General features: G+C 43.9%; 4 non-coding genes across 4 annotated transcripts; all 4 read left to right on the forward strand.

The window, feature by feature from the left end:
* The first annotated feature begins 3174 nt into the window (after positions 1–3174).
* LOC138560824 (U6 spliceosomal RNA) lies at positions 3175–3281 on the forward strand. Its single transcript, XR_011299290.1, has one exon. It is a non-coding gene; the product is annotated as a U6 spliceosomal RNA (small nuclear RNA).
* Positions 3282–8615: 5334 nt separating this feature from the next.
* On the forward strand, positions 8616–8722 carry LOC138560826 (U6 spliceosomal RNA). The gene has a single exon (XR_011299291.1). It is a non-coding gene; the product is annotated as a U6 spliceosomal RNA (small nuclear RNA).
* A 5334-nt stretch (positions 8723–14056) lies between these two features.
* On the forward strand, positions 14057–14163 carry LOC138560827 (U6 spliceosomal RNA). Its single transcript, XR_011299292.1, has one exon. It is a non-coding gene; the product is annotated as a U6 spliceosomal RNA (small nuclear RNA).
* Positions 14164–19526: 5363 nt separating this feature from the next.
* LOC138560828 (U6 spliceosomal RNA) lies at positions 19527–19633 on the forward strand. Its single transcript, XR_011299293.1, has one exon. It is a non-coding gene; the product is annotated as a U6 spliceosomal RNA (small nuclear RNA).
* The last annotated feature ends 3007 nt before the right edge of the window (positions 19634–22640 follow it).

The following is a 22640-nucleotide window of genomic DNA, read 5'->3' on the forward strand; positions in this document are numbered from 1 at the left end:
ATATAATTGGCATTAAACCAAACCCTTTAGGACCAGATCAATAAAGCAGCAAAGAATGCTGATGTATTGCTGTTTGCCGCTTAATTCCATACCATCCGACATCTAAATGGTGTTTGGTCAAACGTTTGCCATATCAAATGTCCTTATGTTAAAGAGCAGAAAGTCCAGAGGTCCTAATCAATGGTTTGGTTGGCTCTCCCTTTGCGCTTGCCTTAAGGCGTCAGCCCGATTGCGCCCTGCAAGCAACCAGTGTTGGCCCATCCTTTAAGAGATTCTGAAGCTGATTTCAATGTTATTTTTGCTGCTGATTTAAGGATTGCTCAACCTTCGGCCCACGTCTAATTTCCTTGGCTATGCCCTTGACATCTTTTACAGCTTGTATTGGTGGGAGATGATGTGAGTTTATCAAGAGCAACGGGATATGAGGCATGTGGGCCATAAAAAACATGTCTAGGATCTTTTTTTATAAGAAAGTCTCTTTAAGTAGGGAACTTTGGACAACACTGCTGAGAGCAAAAGGATTACACAAAAGGTAAGCGGGTCAGTGGGTCAAGGGATAGCACATCTGACTGTGAGTCCGTTTATTGTAAGTCCAAATCCTACCTGTTTCAACATTTTTCCAGGCTTTTTGTTTCATTTCTTAACAGATCCATTCCTATGTACCTCAGCAAAACATGTACTAATATTGGAATGAAAATGGGAAAATAGAATTGGCCCCTGCTTCAAAGGATGACACGCACATTCGTAAAGCATTCACTATTTTTGGCACACGACAGGACAGAAACTTTCTTAATCTGCAAGTATTTATTTTTTAATACATCTTTTTTTAATGAAGATTGAAATTGTATTTTCATACATAATACACGACAACACAATACATTTTGGGCCAAATTCAACACTAATGCCTCGGGAGACTTTTACTTGTGAGTCCTATTGACTGAATGAACAGCCCCATCTCCTTCAATTTCTTGACTTGTACTTTTAGAAGTGGCACGCTGCTTTTGTTTTTTATCCCATTCTACCAAACTGAGTATTATCACTTTTCCTCTTGTTGTGCACTCCAGCGTCAACTGCTTTAAGGAGCTATTTGCAAACATCGCTCTGAACTACAGCTTTACTTGCTTCTAGGCCTTAATCTTTAATTGTGGCTTAGCAGTGTACTCCGGATTTGGCTGCTTTTAGTTGGTTAATTCTTTTTTTATTTCTGTAACTTTCAAACAGTCCGATTGTGAAATACCATTGTCACAATGTGCTGCAGTGCAGGAAAACTTAAAATGAATGGTAGGGAGAGGAAGAGGGAGGGGGGGGTTATGGGGGATGGGAAGGAGGGAGGGAGGGAGGGAGGAGAGAGAGACAGAGAGAGAGAAAACAAAGAAAATATGGTTTTCGGTGGCTATGTGTTTGCATGGAAAAGATTTTAGGCTTTTAATCATGTGGAAAGGGGCTCTGTGGCTGGCATGGCAGCCTGTTGATGCTTTGTTGAGTTGCTTGGAACATGCAAGGAAGGAGACCTGAAGCACTCCCGACCAGGTTGCATGTCTCCAAGTTACTGAAATCCCACAGACCTTCTCCCCGTGCCACAAAGTTCTGGGAGATGAGCTCTGCAGTTGTTCCCCACAAGTCGCCAAGCTCCCCAGATTTACTTTCTCAGAGTTGCTAGTTACTGCTACCCTACCTCGACCACTATATTTTGCCCAGATACTTGCTACTGTGGAGTAAGCAGGGGTAAGAAAGAGAGCGAGGGGGTTTGCCTATGCAAATCATCTGCCAGGATCCTACCTGGGAGGTCATTCCATCTCACCAGCTGACACCTGGGCAGCGGCAGGTAATTTGGAGAACAGATATATACGGACAGGCCACAAAGCAAAGGCTGAGCTGTTGATTGAGGATCCCTTTTGCCATGTCTCCCCAAGTTACAGAGGTCCAGAAAATTCCACCCTCAGCTCTCATAGAGAGGTCCTTGGCCGATCGTGGCCGATCAGAGGAGGGAAGTGTCGGAGGTGACTGCACACTGCCTCACCTTCACTGCTTTCTACAGTGGTAATGCTTTTGCAGAAGGGGCCTGTACAAGTGATTTTGTTCTGCGCTGTGGGAAAGTGACATTTATCCACTGACATTAACCAAACTACTTGCGCTGTTCAACGCACATGCATGCAGAGAAATAATGTTATGTTTTTTGGGGAAGATCTAGAGGGTCCTGCTGATGATTCTTTTAAGCTGTCTGCTACTCTTGCTTTTACATAGAGTCTTCCCTGCCCAGGAATGTTTAAGGTATACTGTATGTCCCTCCCTTACAATGAAAACTCTGTTGAAAGCACAGAGGTACATAGGAATGGATCTGTTAAGAAATGAGACAAAAAGCCTGGAAAATGTAGAAACAGGTAGTATTTGGACTTAGCACATTTGACTGTGAGTTAGTTTATTGTATCAGTTGACCCACTGACCCCCTTACCTTTTGTGTAATACTTTTGCTCTCAGTGGGGTTGCCCAAAGTTCCCTTCTTAAAGCGGCTTTCTTATAAAAAAATCCTAGACCTGCTTTTTGTGGCACACATGCCTCATATCCCGTTGCAGTTGATAAAGTCACATCATCTCCCACCAGTACAAGCTGTAAAAGATTTCCAGGGCTTATCCAAGCAAACTAGACGTGGGTCGAAGGTTGAGCAATCCTTAAATCAGCAGCAAAGTTAAAATTGAAATCAGCCTCAGAATCCTTTATAGGATGGTCCAACATCTGTTGCTTACAGGGCTCAATCGGACAGCCTCTGGTGCTGACTCCTTAAGCCACCTCCTGTTTTTGCCTTGTCCTTGATACAGCCATGGGCCCACATACACTCAGAGGTACCGAGTTTTTCTCATGTCTATTGGGTCTATTGTGATGCTCTCAGGCTTGTATGACCCAGCCATTGTGATGGGGAGGGGGTTTTCATTTTGCAAGCACCCTGGACCATTAATCTTTATATCTTTAAATATAATTGGCATTAAACTAAAACCCTTTAGGGCCAGATCAATACAGCAGCAAAGAATGCTTATTCGTTGTTGTTTGCCTCTTCATTTCATACCACCCGATATCTAAATGGTGTTTGGACTTTCTGCCCTCTGAAATAAGGACATTTGGTATGGCAAACCTTTGACCAGAGGTCCTAATCAATGGTTTGATTGACTCTCCCTTTGCGCTTGCTTCTGCAACACATGTACTAATATTGGAATGATAATGGGAAATTTAAATCGGCCCCTGCTCTAAAGGATGACACGCACATTCGTAAAGCATTCACTATTTTTGGAACATGACTGGACAGAAACTTTCTTAATTTGCAAGTGTTGATTTTTTAATAGATCTTTCTTTATTGAAGATTGAAATTGTATGTTCATTCATATTACACGACAACACAATGCATTTTGCGCCAAATTCAACACTAATGCCTCAGGAGCCTTTTACTTGTGAGTCCTCTTGACTGAATGAACAGCCCCGTCCCCTTCAATTTCTTGACTTGTACTTTTACAAGTGGCACGCTTCTTTTGTTTTTTTTTATCCCATTCTACCAAACTCAGTATTATCACTTTCCCCCTTGTTGTGCACTCCAGCGTAAACTGCTTTAAGGTGCTATTTGCAAATATCGCTCTGAACTACAGCTTTACTTGCTTCTGGGCCTTAATCTTTAAATGGGGCTGAGCAGTGTACTCCGGGTTTGGCTGCTTTTAGTTGGTTGATTTCTTTTTTGATTTCTGTAACTTTCAAACAGTCCCATTGTGAAATACCATTGCCACAATGTGCTGCAGTGCATGAAAACTTAAAATTAATGGTAGGGAGAGGGAGAGGGGCTGGGGGGAAGAGAGAGTGCGGGAGGGTGGGAGGGAGCGAGGGAAGGAGACAGGGAGGAGAGAGAGAGAAAACAAAGAAAATATGGTATTTGGGGGCTATGTATTTGCATGGAAAAGATTTTAGCCTTTTAATCAAGTGGAAAGGGGCTCTGTGGTTGGTATCTCAGCCTGTTGATGCTTTGTTGAGTTGCTTGGAACATGCAAGGAAGGAGACCTGAAGCACTCCCGACCAGGTTGCATGTCTCCAAGTTACTGAAATCCAACAGACCTCCTCCCTGTGCCACAAACTTCTGGGCACTGAGCTCTGCAGTTGTTCCCCACAGGTCGCCAAGTGTCCCAGATTTACTTTCTCAGAGTTGCTAGTTACTGCTACCCCACCTCGACCACTATATTTTCCCCAGATACTTGCTACTGTGGAGTAAGCAGGGCTAAGAGAGAGGGAGAGGGGGTGTGCCTATGCAAATCATCTGCCAGTATGCTTCCTGGGAGGTCATTCCATCTCACCATCTGACACCTGGGCAGCGGCAGGTAATTTGGAGAACAGACATATTCGGACAGGCCACAGAGCAAAAGCTGGGCCGTTGATTGAGGATCCCTTTAGCCATGTCTCCCTAAGTTACTGAGGTCCAGAAAAATTCCACCCTCAGCTCTTATAGAGAGGTCCTTGGCCGATCGTGGCCGATCAGGGTCGGGGGTGGGGGGACTGCACACTGCCTCACCTTTTCACTGCTTTCTACAGCGGTAATGCTTTTGCAGAAGGGGCCTGTACAAGTGATTTTGTCTGCGCTGTGGGAAAGTGACATTTATCCACTGACATTAACCAAATTACTTGTGCTGTTCAACGCACATACATGCATAGAAATCATGTTATGTTTTTTGGGGAAGGTCTAGAGGGTCCTGCTGATGATTTATTAAGCTGTCTGCTACTCTTGCTTTTACATAGTCTTCCCTGCCCAGGCATGTTTAAGGCATACTGTATGTCCCTCCATTACAATGAAAACTCTGTTGAAAGCACAGAGGTACATAGGAGTGGATCTGTTAAGAACTGAAACAAAAAGCCTGGAAAAATGTCGAAACGCGTAGGATTTGGACTTACAATTAAATGACTCACATTCAGATGTGCTATCCCTTGCCCCCCTGACCCCCTTTCCTTTTGTGTAATCCTTTTGTTCTCAGTAGGGTTTTCCAAAGTGGCTTTCAAATAAAAGATCATAGACCTGCATTTTGTGGCACACATGCCTCATATCCCGTTGCTCTTGATAAACTCACATCATCTCCCACCAATACAAGCTGTAAAAGATTTTCAGGGCTTAGCCAAGCAAACTAGACGCGGGTCGAAGGTTGAGCAATCCTTTAATCAGCAGCAAAGTTAACATTGAAATAAGCCTCAGAATCTCTTAAAGGATGGTCCAACATCTGTTGCTGGCAGTGCGCAATGGGGCAGCCTGGGTGCTGACACCTTAAGCCATCTCCTATTCTTGCCTTGTCCTTGATCCAGCCATGGGCCCACATGCACTCAGAGGTACAGAGTGTTTCTCATGTCTCTGGGTCTGCTGTGATGCTCTCACTCTTGCATCACCCAGCCATCGTGATGGGGAGAGGGGTGTCGATTTGCAAGCACCGTTGAGCATGAATCTTTTTATCTTTAAATATAATTGGCATTAAACCAAACCCTTTAGGACCAGATCAATAAAGCAGCAAAGAATGCTGATGTATTGCTGTTTGCCGCTTAATTCCATACCATCCGACATCTAAATGGTGTTTGGTCAAACGTTTGCCATATCAAATGTCCTTATGTTAAAGAGCAGAAAGTCCAGAGGTCCTAATCAATGGTTTGGTTGGCTCTCCCTTTGCGCTTGCCTTAAGGCGTCAGCCCGATTGCGCCCTGCAAGCAACCAGTGTTGGCCCATCCTTTAAGAGATTCTGAAGCTGATTTCAATGTTATTTTTGCTGCTGATTTAAGGATTGCTCAACCTTCGGCCCACGTCTAATTTCCTTGGCTATGCCCTTGACATCTTTTACAGCTTGTATTGGTGGGAGATGATGTGAGTTTATCAAGAGCAACGGGATATGAGGCATGTGGGCCATAAAAAACATGTCTAGGATCTTTTTTTATAAGAAAGTCTCTTTAAGTAGGGAACTTTGGACAACACTGCTGAGAGCAAAAGGATTACACAAAAGGTAAGCGGGTCAGTGGGTCAAGGGATAGCACATCTGACTGTGAGTCCGTTTATTGTAAGTCCAAATCCTACCTGTTTCAACATTTTTCCAGGCTTTTTGTTTCATTTCTTAACAGATCCATTCCTATGTACCTCAGCAAAACATGTACTAATATTGGAATGAAAATGGGAAAATAGAATTGGCCCCTGCTTCAAAGGATGACACGCACATTCGTAAAGCATTCACTATTTTTGGCACACGACAGGACAGAAACTTTCTTAATCTGCAAGTATTTATTTTTTAATACATCTTTTTTTAATGAAGATTGAAATTGTATTTTCATACATAATACACGACAACACAATACATTTTGGGCCAAATTCAACACTAATGCCTCGGGAGACTTTTACTTGTGAGTCCTATTGACTGAATGAACAGCCCCATCTCCTTCAATTTCTTGACTTGTACTTTTAGAAGTGGCACGCTGCTTTTGTTTTTTATCCCATTCTACCAAACTGAGTATTATCACTTTTCCTCTTGTTGTGCACTCCAGCGTCAACTGCTTTAAGGAGCTATTTGCAAACATCGCTCTGAACTACAGCTTTACTTGCTTCTAGGCCTTAATCTTTAATTGTGGCTTAGCAGTGTACTCCGGATTTGGCTGCTTTTAGTTGGTTAATTCTTTTTTTATTTCTGTAACTTTCAAACAGTCCCATTGTGAAATACCATTGTCACAATGTGCTGCAGTGCAGGAAAACTTAAAATGAATGGTAGGGAGGGGGGGGTTATGGGGGAGGGAGGGAGGAGAGAGAGACAGAGAGAGAGAAAACAAAGAAAATATGGTTTTCGGTGGCTATGTGTTTGCATGGAAAAGATTTTAGGCTTTTAATCATGTGGAAAGGGGCTCTGTGGCTGGCATGGCAGCCTGTTGATGCTTTGTTGAGTTGCTTGGAACATGCAAGGAAGGAGACCTGAAGCACTCCCGACCAGGTTGCATGTCTCCAAGTTACTGAAATCCCACAGACCTTCTCCCCGTGCCACAAAGTTCTGGGAGATGAGCTCTGCAGTTGTTCCCCACAAGTCGCCAAGCTCCCCAGATTTACTTTCTCAGAGTTGCTAGTTACTGCTACCCTACCTCGACCACTATATTTTGCCCAGATACTTGCTACTGTGGAGTAAGCAGGGGTAAGAAAGAGAGCGAGGGGGTTTGCCTATGCAAATCATCTGCCAGGATCCTACCTGGGAGGTCATTCCATCTCACCAGCTGACACCTGGGCAGCGGCAGGTAATTTGGAGAACAGATATATACGGACAGGCCACAAAGCAAAGGCTGAGCTGTTGATTGAGGATCCCTTTTGCCATGTCTCCCCAAGTTACAGAGGTCCAGAAAATTCCACCCTCAGCTCTCATAGAGAGGTCCTTGGCCGATCGTGGCCGATCAGAGGAGGGAAGTGTCGGAGGTGACTGCACACTGCCTCACCTTCACTGCTTTCTACAGTGGTAATGCTTTTGCAGAAGGGGCCTGTACAAGTGATTTTGTTCTGCGCTGTGGGAAAGTGACATTTATCCACTGACATTAACCAAACTACTTGCGCTGTTCAACGCACATGCATGCAGAGAAATAATGTTATGTTTTTTGGGGAAGATCTAGAGGGTCCTGCTGATGATTCTTTTAAGCTGTCTGCTACTCTTGCTTTTACATAGAGTCTTCCCTGCCCAGGAATGTTTAAGGTATACTGTATGTCCCTCCCTTACAATGAAAACTCTGTTGAAAGCACAGAGGTACATAGGAATGGATCTGTTAAGAAATGAGACAAAAAGCCTGGAAAATGTAGAAACAGGTAGTATTTGGACTTAGCACATTTGACTGTGAGTTAGTTTATTGTATCAGTTGACCCACTGACCCCCTTACCTTTTGTGTAATACTTTTGCTCTCAGTGGGGTTGCCCAAAGTTCCCTTCTTAAAGCGGCTTTCTTATAAAAAAATCCTAGACCTGCTTTTTGTGGCACACATGCCTCATATCCCGTTGCAGTTGATAAAGTCACATCATCTCCCACCAGTACAAGCTGTAAAAGATTTCCAGGGCTTATCCAAGCAAACTAGACGTGGGTCGAAGGTTGAGCAATCCTTAAATCAGCAGCAAAGTTAAAATTGAAATCAGCCTCAGAATCCTTTATAGGATGGTCCAACATCTGTTGCTTACAGGGCTCAATCGGACAGCCTCTGGTGCTGACTCCTTAAGCCACCTCCTGTTTTTGCCTTGTCCTTGATACAGCCATGGGCCCACATACACTCAGAGGTACCGAGTTTTTCTCATGTCTATTGGGTCTATTGTGATGCTCTCAGGCTTGTATGACCCAGCCATTGTGATGGGGAGGGGGTTTTCATTTTGCAAGCACCCTGGACCATTAATCTTTATATCTTTAAATATAATTGGCATTAAACTAAAACCCTTTAGGGCCAGATCAATACAGCAGCAAAGAATGCTTATTCGTTGTTGTTTGCCTCTTCATTTCATACCACCCGATATCTAAATGGTGTTTGGACTTTCTGCCCTCTGAAATAAGGACATTTGGTATGGCAAACCTTTGACCAGAGGTCCTAATCAATGGTTTGATTGACTCTCCCTTTGCGCTTGCTTCTGCAACACATGTACTAATATTGGAATGATAATGGGAAATTTAAATCGGCCCCTGCTCTAAAGGATGACACGCACATTCGTAAAGCATTCACTATTTTTGGAACATGACTGGACAGAAACTTTCTTAATTTGCAAGTGTTGATTTTTTAATAGATCTTTCTTTATTGAAGATTGAAATTGTATGTTCATTCATATTACACGACAACACAATGCATTTTGCGCCAAATTCAACACTAATGCCTCAGGAGCCTTTTACTTGTGAGTCCTCTTGACTGAATGAACAGCCCCGTCCCCTTCAATTTCTTGACTTGTACTTTTACAAGTGGCACGCTTCTTTTGTTTTTTTTTATCCCATTCTACCAAACTCAGTATTATCACTTTCCCCCTTGTTGTGCACTCCAGCGTAAACTGCTTTAAGGTGCTATTTGCAAATATCGCTCTGAACTACAGCTTTACTTGCTTCTGGGCCTTAATCTTTAAATGGGGCTGAGCAGTGTACTCCGGGTTTGGCTGCTTTTAGTTGGTTGATTTCTTTTTTGATTTCTGTAACTTTCAAACAGTCCCATTGTGAAATACCATTGCCACAATGTGCTGCAGTGCATGAAAACTTAAAATTAATGGTAGGGAGAGGGAGAGGGGCTGGGGGGAAGAGAGAGTGCGGGAGGGTGGGAGGGAGCGAGGGAAGGAGACAGGGAGGAGAGAGAGAGAAAACAAAGAAAATATGGTATTTGGGGGCTATGTATTTGCATGGAAAAGATTTTAGCCTTTTAATCAAGTGGAAAGGGGCTCTGTGGTTGGTATCTCAGCCTGTTGATGCTTTGTTGAGTTGCTTGGAACATGCAAGGAAGGAGACCTGAAGCACTCCCGACCAGGTTGCATGTCTCCAAGTTACTGAAATCCAACAGACCTCCTCCCTGTGCCACAAACTTCTGGGCACTGAGCTCTGCAGTTGTTCCCCACAGGTCGCCAAGTGTCCCAGATTTACTTTCTCAGAGTTGCTAGTTACTGCTACCCCACCTCGACCACTATATTTTCCCCAGATACTTGCTACTGTGGAGTAAGCAGGGCTAAGAGAGAGGGAGAGGGGGTGTGCCTATGCAAATCATCTGCCAGTATGCTTCCTGGGAGGTCATTCCATCTCACCATCTGACACCTGGGCAGCGGCAGGTAATTTGGAGAACAGACATATTCGGACAGGCCACAGAGCAAAAGCTGGGCCGTTGATTGAGGATCCCTTTAGCCATGTCTCCCTAAGTTACTGAGGTCCAGAAAAATTCCACCCTCAGCTCTTATAGAGAGGTCCTTGGCCGATCGTGGCCGATCAGGGTCGGGGGTGGGGGGACTGCACACTGCCTCACCTTTTCACTGCTTTCTACAGCGGTAATGCTTTTGCAGAAGGGGCCTGTACAAGTGATTTTGTCTGCGCTGTGGGAAAGTGACATTTATCCACTGACATTAACCAAATTACTTGTGCTGTTCAACGCACATACATGCATAGAAATCATGTTATGTTTTTTGGGGAAGGTCTAGAGGGTCCTGCTGATGATTTATTAAGCTGTCTGCTACTCTTGCTTTTACATAGTCTTCCCTGCCCAGGCATGTTTAAGGCATACTGTATGTCCCTCCATTACAATGAAAACTCTGTTGAAAGCACAGAGGTACATAGGAGTGGATCTGTTAAGAACTGAAACAAAAAGCCTGGAAAAATGTCGAAACGCGTAGGATTTGGACTTACAATTAAATGACTCACATTCAGATGTGCTATCCCTTGCCCCCCTGACCCCCTTTCCTTTTGTGTAATCCTTTTGTTCTCAGTAGGGTTTTCCAAAGTGGCTTTCAAATAAAAGATCATAGACCTGCATTTTGTGGCACACATGCCTCATATCCCGTTGCTCTTGATAAACTCACATCATCTCCCACCAATACAAGCTGTAAAAGATTTTCAGGGCTTAGCCAAGCAAACTAGACGCGGGTCGAAGGTTGAGCAATCCTTTAATCAGCAGCAAAGTTAACATTGAAATAAGCCTCAGAATCTCTTAAAGGATGGTCCAACATCTGTTGCTGGCAGTGCGCAATGGGGCAGCCTGGGTGCTGACACCTTAAGCCATCTCCTATTCTTGCCTTGTCCTTGATCCAGCCATGGGCCCACATGCACTCAGAGGTACAGAGTGTTTCTCATGTCTCTGGGTCTGCTGTGATGCTCTCACTCTTGCATCACCCAGCCATCGTGATGGGGAGAGGGGTGTCGATTTGCAAGCACCGTTGAGCATGAATCTTTTTATCTTTAAATATAATTGGCATTAAACCAAACCCTTTAGGACCAGATCAATAAAGCAGCAAAGAATGCTGATGTATTGCTGTTTGCCGCTTAATTCCATACCATCCGACATCTAAATGGTGTTTGGTCAAACGTTTGCCATATCAAATGTCCTTATGTTAAAGAGCAGAAAGTCCAGAGGTCCTAATCAATGGTTTGGTTGGCTCTCCCTTTGCGCTTGCCTTAAGGCGTCAGCCCGATTGCGCCCTGCAAGCAACCAGTGTTGGCCCATCCTTTAAGAGATTCTGAAGCTGATTTCAATGTTATTTTTGCTGCTGATTTAAGGATTGCTCAACCTTCGGCCCACGTCTAATTTCCTTGGCTATGCCCTTGACATCTTTTACAGCTTGTATTGGTGGGAGATGATGTGAGTTTATCAAGAGCAACGGGATATGAGGCATGTGGGCCATAAAAAACATGTCTAGGATCTTTTTTTATAAGAAAGTCTCTTTAAGTAGGGAACTTTGGACAACACTGCTGAGAGCAAAAGGATTACACAAAAGGTAAGCGGGTCAGTGGGTCAAGGGATAGCACATCTGACTGTGAGTCCGTTTATTGTAAGTCCAAATCCTACCTGTTTCAACATTTTTCCAGGCTTTTTGTTTCATTTCTTAACAGATCCATTCCTATGTACCTCAGCAAAACATGTACTAATATTGGAATGAAAATGGGAAAATAGAATTGGCCCCTGCTTCAAAGGATGACACGCACATTCGTAAAGCATTCACTATTTTTGGCACACGACAGGACAGAAACTTTCTTAATCTGCAAGTATTTATTTTTTAATACATCTTTTTTTAATGAAGATTGAAATTGTATTTTCATACATAATACACGACAACACAATACATTTTGGGCCAAATTCAACACTAATGCCTCGGGAGACTTTTACTTGTGAGTCCTATTGACTGAATGAACAGCCCCATCTCCTTCAATTTCTTGACTTGTACTTTTAGAAGTGGCACGCTGCTTTTGTTTTTTATCCCATTCTACCAAACTGAGTATTATCACTTTTCCTCTTGTTGTGCACTCCAGCGTCAACTGCTTTAAGGAGCTATTTGCAAACATCGCTCTGAACTACAGCTTTACTTGCTTCTAGGCCTTAATCTTTAATTGTGGCTTAGCAGTGTACTCCGGATTTGGCTGCTTTTAGTTGGTTAATTCTTTTTTTATTTCTGTAACTTTCAAACAGTCCCATTGTGAAATACCATTGTCACAATGTGCTGCAGTGCAGGAAAACTTAAAATGAATGGTAGGGAGGGGGGGGTTATGGGGGAGGGAGGGAGGAGAGAGAGACAGAGAGAGAGAAAACAAAGAAAATATGGTTTTCGGTGGCTATGTGTTTGCATGGAAAAGATTTTAGGCTTTTAATCATGTGGAAAGGGGCTCTGTGGCTGGCATGGCAGCCTGTTGATGCTTTGTTGAGTTGCTTGGAACATGCAAGGAAGGAGACCTGAAGCACTCCCGACCAGGTTGCATGTCTCCAAGTTACTGAAATCCCACAGACCTTCTCCCCGTGCCACAAAGTTCTGGGAGATGAGCTCTGCAGTTGTTCCCCACAAGTCGCCAAGCTCCCCAGATTTACTTTCTCAGAGTTGCTAGTTACTGCTACCCTACCTCGACCACTATATTTTGCCCAGATACTTGCTACTGTGGAGTAAGCAGGGGTAAGAAAGAGAGCGAGGGGGTTTGCCTATGCAAATCATCTGCCAGGATCCTACCTGGGAGGTCATTCCATCTCACCAGCTGACACCTGGGCAGCGGCAGGTAATTTGGAGAACAGATATATACGGACAGGCCACAAAGCAAAGGCTGAGCTGTTGATTGAGGATCCCTTTTGCCATGTCTCCCCAAGTTACAGAGGTCCAGAAAATTCCACCCTCAGCTCTCATAGAGAGGTCCTTGGCCGATCGTGGCCGATCAGAGGAGGGAAGTGTCGGAGGTGACTGCACACTGCCTCACCTTCACTGCTTTCTACAGTGGTAATGCTTTTGCAGAAGGGGCCTGTACAAGTGATTTTGTTCTGCGCTGTGGGAAAGTGACATTTATCCACTGACATTAACCAAACTACTTGCGCTGTTCAACGCACATGCATGCAGAGAAATAATGTTATGTTTTTTGGGGAAGATCTAGAGGGTCCTGCTGATGATTCTTTTAAGCTGTCTGCTACTCTTGCTTTTACATAGAGTCTTCCCTGCCCAGGAATGTTTAAGGTATACTGTATGTCCCTCCCTTACAATGAAAACTCTGTTGAAAGCACAGAGGTACATAGGAATGGATCTGTTAAGAAATGAGACAAAAAGCCTGGAAAATGTAGAAACAGGTAGTATTTGGACTTAGCACATTTGACTGTGAGTTAGTTTATTGTATCAGTTGACCCACTGACCCCCTTACCTTTTGTGTAATACTTTTGCTCTCAGTGGGGTTGCCCAAAGTTCCCTTCTTAAAGCGGCTTTCTTATAAAAAAATCCTAGACCTGCTTTTTGTGGCACACATGCCTCATATCCCGTTGCAGTTGATAAAGTCACATCATCTCCCACCAGTACAAGCTGTAAAAGATTTCCAGGGCTTATCCAAGCAAACTAGACGTGGGTCGAAGGTTGAGCAATCCTTAAATCAGCAGCAAAGTTAAAATTGAAATCAGCCTCAGAATCCTTTATAGGATGGTCCAACATCTGTTGCTTACAGGGCTCAATCGGACAGCCTCTGGTGCTGACTCCTTAAGCCACCTCCTGTTTTTGCCTTGTCCTTGATACAGCCATGGGCCCACATACACTCAGAGGTACCGAGTTTTTCTCATGTCTATTGGGTCTATTGTGATGCTCTCAGGCTTGTATGACCCAGCCATTGTGATGGGGAGGGGGTTTTCATTTTGCAAGCACCCTGGACCATTAATCTTTATATCTTTAAATATAATTGGCATTAAACTAAAACCCTTTAGGGCCAGATCAATACAGCAGCAAAGAATGCTTATTCGTTGTTGTTTGCCTCTTCATTTCATACCACCCGATATCTAAATGGTGTTTGGACTTTCTGCCCTCTGAAATAAGGACATTTGGTATGGCAAACCTTTGACCAGAGGTCCTAATCAATGGTTTGATTGACTCTCCCTTTGCGCTTGCTTCTGCAACACATGTACTAATATTGGAATGATAATGGGAAATTTAAATCGGCCCCTGCTCTAAAGGATGACACGCACATTCGTAAAGCATTCACTATTTTTGGAACATGACTGGACAGAAACTTTCTTAATTTGCAAGTGTTGATTTTTTAATAGATCTTTCTTTATTGAAGATTGAAATTGTATGTTCATTCATATTACACGACAACACAATGCATTTTGCGCCAAATTCAACACTAATGCCTCAGGAGCCTTTTACTTGTGAGTCCTCTTGACTGAATGAACAGCCCCGTCCCCTTCAATTTCTTGACTTGTACTTTTACAAGTGGCACGCTTCTTTTGTTTTTTTTTATCCCATTCTACCAAACTCAGTATTATCACTTTCCCCCTTGTTGTGCACTCCAGCGTAAACTGCTTTAAGGTGCTATTTGCAAATATCGCTCTGAACTACAGCTTTACTTGCTTCTGGGCCTTAATCTTTAAATGGGGCTGAGCAGTGTACTCCGGGTTTGGCTGCTTTTAGTTGGTTGATTTCTTTTTTGATTTCTGTAACTTTCAAACAGTCCCATTGTGAAATACCATTGCCACAATGTGCTGCAGTGCATGAAAACTTAAAATTAATGGTAGGGAGAGGGAGAGGGGCTGGGGGGAAGAGAGAGTGCGGGAGGGTGGGAGGGAGCGAGGGAAGGAGACAGGGAGGAGAGAGAGAGAAAACAAAGAAAATATGGTATTTGGGGGCTATGTATTTGCATGGAAAAGATTTTAGCCTTTTAATCAAGTGGAAAGGGGCTCTGTGGTTGGTATCTCAGCCTGTTGATGCTTTGTTGAGTTGCTTGGAACATGCAAGGAAGGAGACCTGAAGCACTCCCGACCAGGTTGCATGTCTCCAAGTTACTGAAATCCAACAGACCTCCTCCCTGTGCCACAAACTTCTGGGCACTGAGCTCTGCAGTTGTTCCCCACAGGTCGCCAAGTGTCCCAGATTTACTTTCTCAGAGTTGCTAGTTACTGCTACCCCACCTCGACCACTATATTTTCCCCAGATACTTGCTACTGTGGAGTAAGCAGGGCTAAGAGAGAGGGAGAGGGGGTGTGCCTATGCAAATCATCTGCCAGTATGCTTCCTGGGAGGTCATTCCATCTCACCATCTGACACCTGGGCAGCGGCAGGTAATTTGGAGAACAGACATATTCGGACAGGCCACAGAGCAAAAGCTGGGCCGTTGATTGAGGATCCCTTTAGCCATGTCTCCCTAAGTTACTGAGGTCCAGAAAAATTCCACCCTCAGCTCTTATAGAGAGGTCCTTGGCCGATCGTGGCCGATCAGGGTCGGGGGTGGGGGGACTGCACACTGCCTCACCTTTTCACTGCTTTCTACAGCGGTAATGCTTTTGCAGAAGGGGCCTGTACAAGTGATTTTGTCTGCGCTGTGGGAAAGTGACATTTATCCACTGACATTAACCAAATTACTTGTGCTGTTCAACGCACATACATGCATAGAAATCATGTTATGTTTTTTGGGGAAGGTCTAGAGGGTCCTGCTGATGATTTATTAAGCTGTCTGCTACTCTTGCTTTTACATAGTCTTCCCTGCCCAGGCATGTTTAAGGCATACTGTATGTCCCTCCATTACAATGAAAACTCTGTTGAAAGCACAGAGGTACATAGGAGTGGATCTGTTAAGAACTGAAACAAAAAGCCTGGAAAAATGTCGAAACGCGTAGGATTTGGACTTACAATTAAATGACTCACATTCAGATGTGCTATCCCTTGCCCCCCTGACCCCCTTTCCTTTTGTGTAATCCTTTTGTTCTCAGTAGGGTTTTCCAAAGTGGCTTTCAAATAAAAGATCATAGACCTGCATTTTGTGGCACACATGCCTCATATCCCGTTGCTCTTGATAAACTCACATCATCTCCCACCAATACAAGCTGTAAAAGATTTTCAGGGCTTAGCCAAGCAAACTAGACGCGGGTCGAAGGTTGAGCAATCCTTTAATCAGCAGCAAAGTTAACATTGAAATAAGCCTCAGAATCTCTTAAAGGATGGTCCAACATCTGTTGCTGGCAGTGCGCAATGGGGCAGCCTGGGTGCTGACACCTTAAGCCATCTCCTATTCTTGCCTTGTCCTTGATCCAGCCATGGGCCCACATGCACTCAGAGGTACAGAGTGTTTCTCATGTCTCTGGGTCTGCTGTGATGCTCTCACTCTTGCATCACCCAGCCATCGTGATGGGGAGAGGGGTGTCGATTTGCAAGCACCGTTGAGCATGAATCTTTTTATCTTTAAATATAATTGGCATTAAACCAAACCCTTTAGGACCAGATCAATAAAGCAGCAAAGAATGCTGATGTATTGCTGTTTGCCGCTTAATTCCATACCATCCGACATCTAAATGGTGTTTGGTCAAACGTTTGCCATATCAAATGTCCTTATGTTAAAGAGCAGAAAGTCCAGAGGTCCTAATCAATGGTTTGGTTGGCTCTCCCTTTGCGCTTGCCTTAAGGCGTCAGCCCGATTGCGCCCTGCAAGCAACCAGTGTTGGCCCATCCTTTAAGAGATTCTGAAGCTGATTTCAATGTTATTTTTGCTGCTGATTTAAGGATTGCTCAACCTTCGGCCCACGTCTAATTTCCTTGGCTATGCCCTTGACATCTTTTACAGCTTGTATTGGTGGGAGATGATGTGAGTTTATCAAGAGCAACGGGATATGAGGCATGTGGGCCATAAAAAACATGTCTAGGATCTTTTTTTATAAGAAAGTCTCTTTAAGTAGGGAACTTTGGACAACACTGCTGAGAGCAAAAGGATTACACAAAAGGTAAGCGGGTCAGTGGGTCAAGGGATAGCACATCTGACTGTGAGTCCGTTTATTGTAAGTCCAAATCCTACCTGTTTCAACATTTTTCCAGGCTTTTTGTTTCATTTCTTAACAGATCCATTCCTATGTACCTCAGCAAAACATGTACTAATATTGGAATGAAAATGGGAAAATAGAATTGGCCCCTGCTTCAAAGGATGACACGCACATTCGTAAAGCATTCACTATTTTTGGCACACGACAGGACAGAAACTTTCTTAATCTGCAAGTATTTATTTTTTAATACATCTTTTTTTAATGAAGATTGAAATTGTATTTTCATACATAATACACGACAACACAATACATTTTGGGCCAAATTCAACACTAATGCCTCGGGAGACTTTTACTTGTGAGTCCTATTGACTGAATGAACAGCCCCATCTCCTTCAATTTCTTGACTTGTACTTTTAGAAGTGGCACGCTGCTTTTGTTTTTTATCCCATTCTACCAAACTGAGTATTATCACTTTTCCTCTTGTTGTGCACTCCAGCGTCAACTGCTTTAAGGAGCTATTTGCAAACATCGCTCTGAACTACAGCTTTACTTGCTTCTAGGCCTTAATCTTTAATTGTGGCTTAGCAGTGTACTCCGGATTTGGCTGCTTTTAGTTGGTTAATTCTTTTTTTATTTCTGTAACTTTCAAACAGTCCGATTGTGAAATACCATTGTCACAATGTGCTGCAGTGCAGGAAAACTTAAAATGAATGGTAGGGAGAGGAAGAGGGAGGGGGGGGTTATGGGGGATGGGAAGGAGGGAGGGAGGGAGGGAGGAGAGAGAGACAGAGAGAGAGAAAACAAAGAAAATATGGTTTTCGGTGGCTATGTGTTTGCATGGAAAAGATTTTAGGCTTTTAATCATGTGGAAAGGGGCTCTGTGGCTGGCATGGCAGCCTGTTGATGCTTTGTTGAGTTGCTTGGAACATGCAAGGAAGGAGACCTGAAGCACTCCCGACCAGGTTGCATGTCTCCAAGTTACTGAAATCCCACAGACCTTCTCCCCGTGCCACAAAGTTCTGGGAGATGAGCTCTGCAGTTGTTCCCCACAAGTCGCCAAGCTCCCCAGATTTACTTTCTCAGAGTTGCTAGTTACTGCTACCCTACCTCGACCACTATATTTTGCCCAGATACTTGCTACTGTGGAGTAAGCAGGGGTAAGAAAGAGAGCGAGGGGGTTTGCCTATGCAAATCATCTGCCAGGATCCTACCTGGGAGGTCATTCCATCTCACCAGCTGACACCTGGGCAGCGGCAGGTAATTTGGAGAACAGATATATACGGACAGGCCACAAAGCAAAGGCTGAGCTGTTGATTGAGGATCCCTTTTGCCATGTCTCCCCAAGTTACAGAGGTCCAGAAAATTCCACCCTCAGCTCTCATAGAGAGGTCCTTGGCCGATCGTGGCCGATCAGAGGAGGGAAGTGTCGGAGGTGACTGCACACTGCCTCACCTTCACTGCTTTCTACAGTGGTAATGCTTTTGCAGAAGGGGCCTGTACAAGTGATTTTGTTCTGCGCTGTGGGAAAGTGACATTTATCCACTGACATTAACCAAACTACTTGCGCTGTTCAACGCACATGCATGCAGAGAAATAATGTTATGTTTTTTGGGGAAGATCTAGAGGGTCCTGCTGATGATTCTTTTAAGCTGTCTGCTACTCTTGCTTTTACATAGAGTCTTCCCTGCCCAGGAATGTTTAAGGTATACTGTATGTCCCTCCCTTACAATGAAAACTCTGTTGAAAGCACAGAGGTACATAGGAATGGATCTGTTAAGAAATGAGACAAAAAGCCTGGAAAATGTAGAAACAGGTAGTATTTGGACTTAGCACATTTGACTGTGAGTTAGTTTATTGTATCAGTTGACCCACTGACCCCCTTACCTTTTGTGTAATACTTTTGCTCTCAGTGGGGTTGCCCAAAGTTCCCTTCTTAAAGCGGCTTTCTTATAAAAAAATCCTAGACCTGCTTTTTGTGGCACACATGCCTCATATCCCGTTGCAGTTGATAAAGTCACATCATCTCCCACCAGTACAAGCTGTAAAAGATTTCCAGGGCTTATCCAAGCAAACTAGACGTGGGTCGAAGGTTGAGCAATCCTTAAATCAGCAGCAAAGTTAAAATTGAAATCAGCCTCAGAATCCTTTATAGGATGGTCCAACATCTGTTGCTTACAGGGCTCAATCGGACAGCCTCTGGTGCTGACTCCTTAAGCCACCTCCTGTTTTTGCCTTGTCCTTGATACAGCCATGGGCCCACATACACTCAGAGGTACCGAGTTTTTCTCATGTCTATTGGGTCTATTGTGATGCTCTCAGGCTTGTATGACCCAGCCATTGTGATGGGGAGGGGGTTTTCATTTTGCAAGCACCCTGGACCATTAATCTTTATATCTTTAAATATAATTGGCATTAAACTAAAACCCTTTAGGGCCAGATCAATACAGCAGCAAAGAATGCTTATTCGTTGTTGTTTGCCTCTTCATTTCATACCACCCGATATCTAAATGGTGTTTGGACTTTCTGCCCTCTGAAATAAGGACATTTGGTATGGCAAACCTTTGACCAGAGGTCCTAATCAATGGTTTGATTGACTCTCCCTTTGCGCTTGCTTCTGCAACACATGTACTAATATTGGAATGATAATGGGAAATTTAAATCGGCCCCTGCTCTAAAGGATGACACGCACATTCGTAAAGCATTCACTATTTTTGGAACATGACTGGACAGAAACTTTCTTAATTTGCAAGTGTTGATTTTTTAATAGATCTTTCTTTATTGAAGATTGAAATTGTATGTTCATTCATATTACACGACAACACAATGCATTTTGCGCCAAATTCAACACTAATGCCTCAGGAGCCTTTTACTTGTGAGTCCTCTTGACTGAATGAACAGCCCCGTCCCCTTCAATTTCTTGACTTGTACTTTTACAAGTGGCACGCTTCTTTTGTTTTTTTTTATCCCATTCTACCAAACTCAGTATTATCACTTTCCCCCTTGTTGTGCACTCCAGCGTAAACTGCTTTAAGGTGCTATTTGCAAATATCGCTCTGAACTACAGCTTTACTTGCTTCTGGGCCTTAATCTTTAAATGGGGCTGAGCAGTGTACTCCGGGTTTGGCTGCTTTTAGTTGGTTGATTTCTTTTTTGATTTCTGTAACTTTCAAACAGTCCCATTGTGAAATACCATTGCCACAATGTGCTGCAGTGCATGAAAACTTAAAATTAATGGTAGGGAGAGGGAGAGGGGCTGGGGGGAAGAGAGAGTGCGGGAGGGTGGGAGGGAGCGAGGGAAGGAGACAGGGAGGAGAGAGAGAGAAAACAAAGAAAATATGGTATTTGGGGGCTATGTATTTGCATGGAAAAGATTTTAGCCTTTTAATCAAGTGGAAAGGGGCTCTGTGGTTGGTATCTCAGCCTGTTGATGCTTTGTTGAGTTGCTTGGAACATGCAAGGAAGGAGACCTGAAGCACTCCCGACCAGGTTGCATGTCTCCAAGTTACTGAAATCCAACAGACCTCCTCCCTGTGCCACAAACTTCTGGGCACTGAGCTCTGCAGTTGTTCCCCACAGGTCGCCAAGTGTCCCAGATTTACTTTCTCAGAGTTGCTAGTTACTGCTACCCCACCTCGACCACTATATTTTCCCCAGATACTTGCTACTGTGGAGTAAGCAGGGCTAAGAGAGAGGGAGAGGGGGTGTGCCTATGCAAATCATCTGCCAGTATGCTTCCTGGGAGGTCATTCCATCTCACCATCTGACACCTGGGCAGCGGCAGGTAATTTGGAGAACAGACATATTCGGACAGGCCACAGAGCAAAAGCTGGGCCGTTGATTGAGGATCCCTTTAGCCATGTCTCCCTAAGTTACTGAGGTCCAGAAAAATTCCACCCTCAGCTCTTATAGAGAGGTCCTTGGCCGATCGTGGCCGATCAGGGTCGGGGGTGGGGGGACTGCACACTGCCTCACCTTTTCACTGCTTTCTACAGCGGTAATGCTTTTGCAGAAGGGGCCTGTACAAGTGATTTTGTCTGCGCTGTGGGAAAGTGACATTTATCCACTGACATTAACCAAATTACTTGTGCTGTTCAACGCACATACATGCATAGAAATCATGTTATGTTTTTTGGGGAAGGTCTAGAGGGTCCTGCTGATGATTTATTAAGCTGTCTGCTACTCTTGCTTTTACATAGTCTTCCCTGCCCAGGCATGTTTAAGGCATACTGTATGTCCCTCCATTACAATGAAAACTCTGTTGAAAGCACAGAGGTACATAGGAGTGGATCTGTTAAGAACTGAAACAAAAAGCCTGGAAAAATGTCGAAACGCGTAGGATTTGGACTTACAATTAAATGACTCACATTCAGATGTGCTATCCCTTGCCCCCCTGACCCCCTTTCCTTTTGTGTAATCCTTTTGTTCTCAGTAGGGTTTTCCAAAGTGGCTTTCAAATAAAAGATCATAGACCTGCATTTTGTGGCACACATGCCTCATATCCCGTTGCTCTTGATAAACTCACATCATCTCCCACCAATACAAGCTGTAAAAGATTTTCAGGGCTTAGCCAAGCAAACTAGACGCGGGTCGAAGGTTGAGCAATCCTTTAATCAGCAGCAAAGTTAACATTGAAATAAGCCTCAGAATCTCTTAAAGGATGGTCCAACATCTGTTGCTGGCAGTGCGCAATGGGGCAGCCTGGGTGCTGACACCTTAAGCCATCTCCTATTCTTGCCTTGTCCTTGATCCAGCCATGGGCCCACATGCACTCAGAGGTACAGAGTGTTTCTCATGTCTCTGGGTCTGCTGTGATGCTCTCACTCTTGCATCACCCAGCCATCGTGATGGGGAGAGGGGTGTCGATTTGCAAGCACCGTTGAGCATGAATCTTTTTATCTTTAAATATAATTGGCATTAAACCAAACCCTTTAGGACCAGATCAATAAAGCAGCAAAGAATGCTGATGTATTGCTGTTTGCCGCTTAATTCCATACCATCCGACATCTAAATGGTGTTTGGTCAAACGTTTGCCATATCAAATGTCCTTATGTTAAAGAGCAGAAAGTCCAGAGGTCCTAATCAATGGTTTGGTTGGCTCTCCCTTTGCGCTTGCCTTAAGGCGTCAGCCCGATTGCGCCCTGCAAGCAACCAGTGTTGGCCCATCCTTTAAGAGATTCTGAAGCTGATTTCAATGTTATTTTTGCTGCTGATTTAAGGATTGCTCAACCTTCGGCCCACGTCTAATTTCCTTGGCTATGCCCTTGACATCTTTTACAGCTTGTATTGGTGGGAGATGATGTGAGTTTATCAAGAGCAACGGGATATGAGGCATGTGGGCCATAAAAAACATGTCTAGGATCTTTTTTTATAAGAAAGTCTCTTTAAGTAGGGAACTTTGGACAACACTGCTGAGAGCAAAAGGATTACACAAAAGGTAAGCGGGTCAGTGGGTCAAGGGATAGCACATCTGACTGTGAGTCCGTTTATTGTAAGTCCAAATCCTACCTGTTTCAACATTTTTCCAGGCTTTTTGTTTCATTTCTTAACAGATCCATTCCTATGTACCTCAGCAAAACATGTACTAATATTGGAATGAAAATGGGAAAATAGAATTGGCCCCTGCTTCAAAGGATGACACGCACATTCGTAAAGCATTCACTATTTTTGGCACACGACAGGACAGAAACTTTCTTAATCTGCAAGTATTTATTTTTTAATAC

This window comes from Ambystoma mexicanum, unplaced genomic scaffold (genome assembly GCF_040938575.1).
Source record: "Ambystoma mexicanum isolate Mex_15411 unplaced genomic scaffold, UKY_AmexF1_1 Mex_scaf48, whole genome shotgun sequence".
NCBI lineage: Eukaryota > Metazoa > Chordata > Amphibia > Caudata > Ambystomatidae > Ambystoma > Ambystoma mexicanum.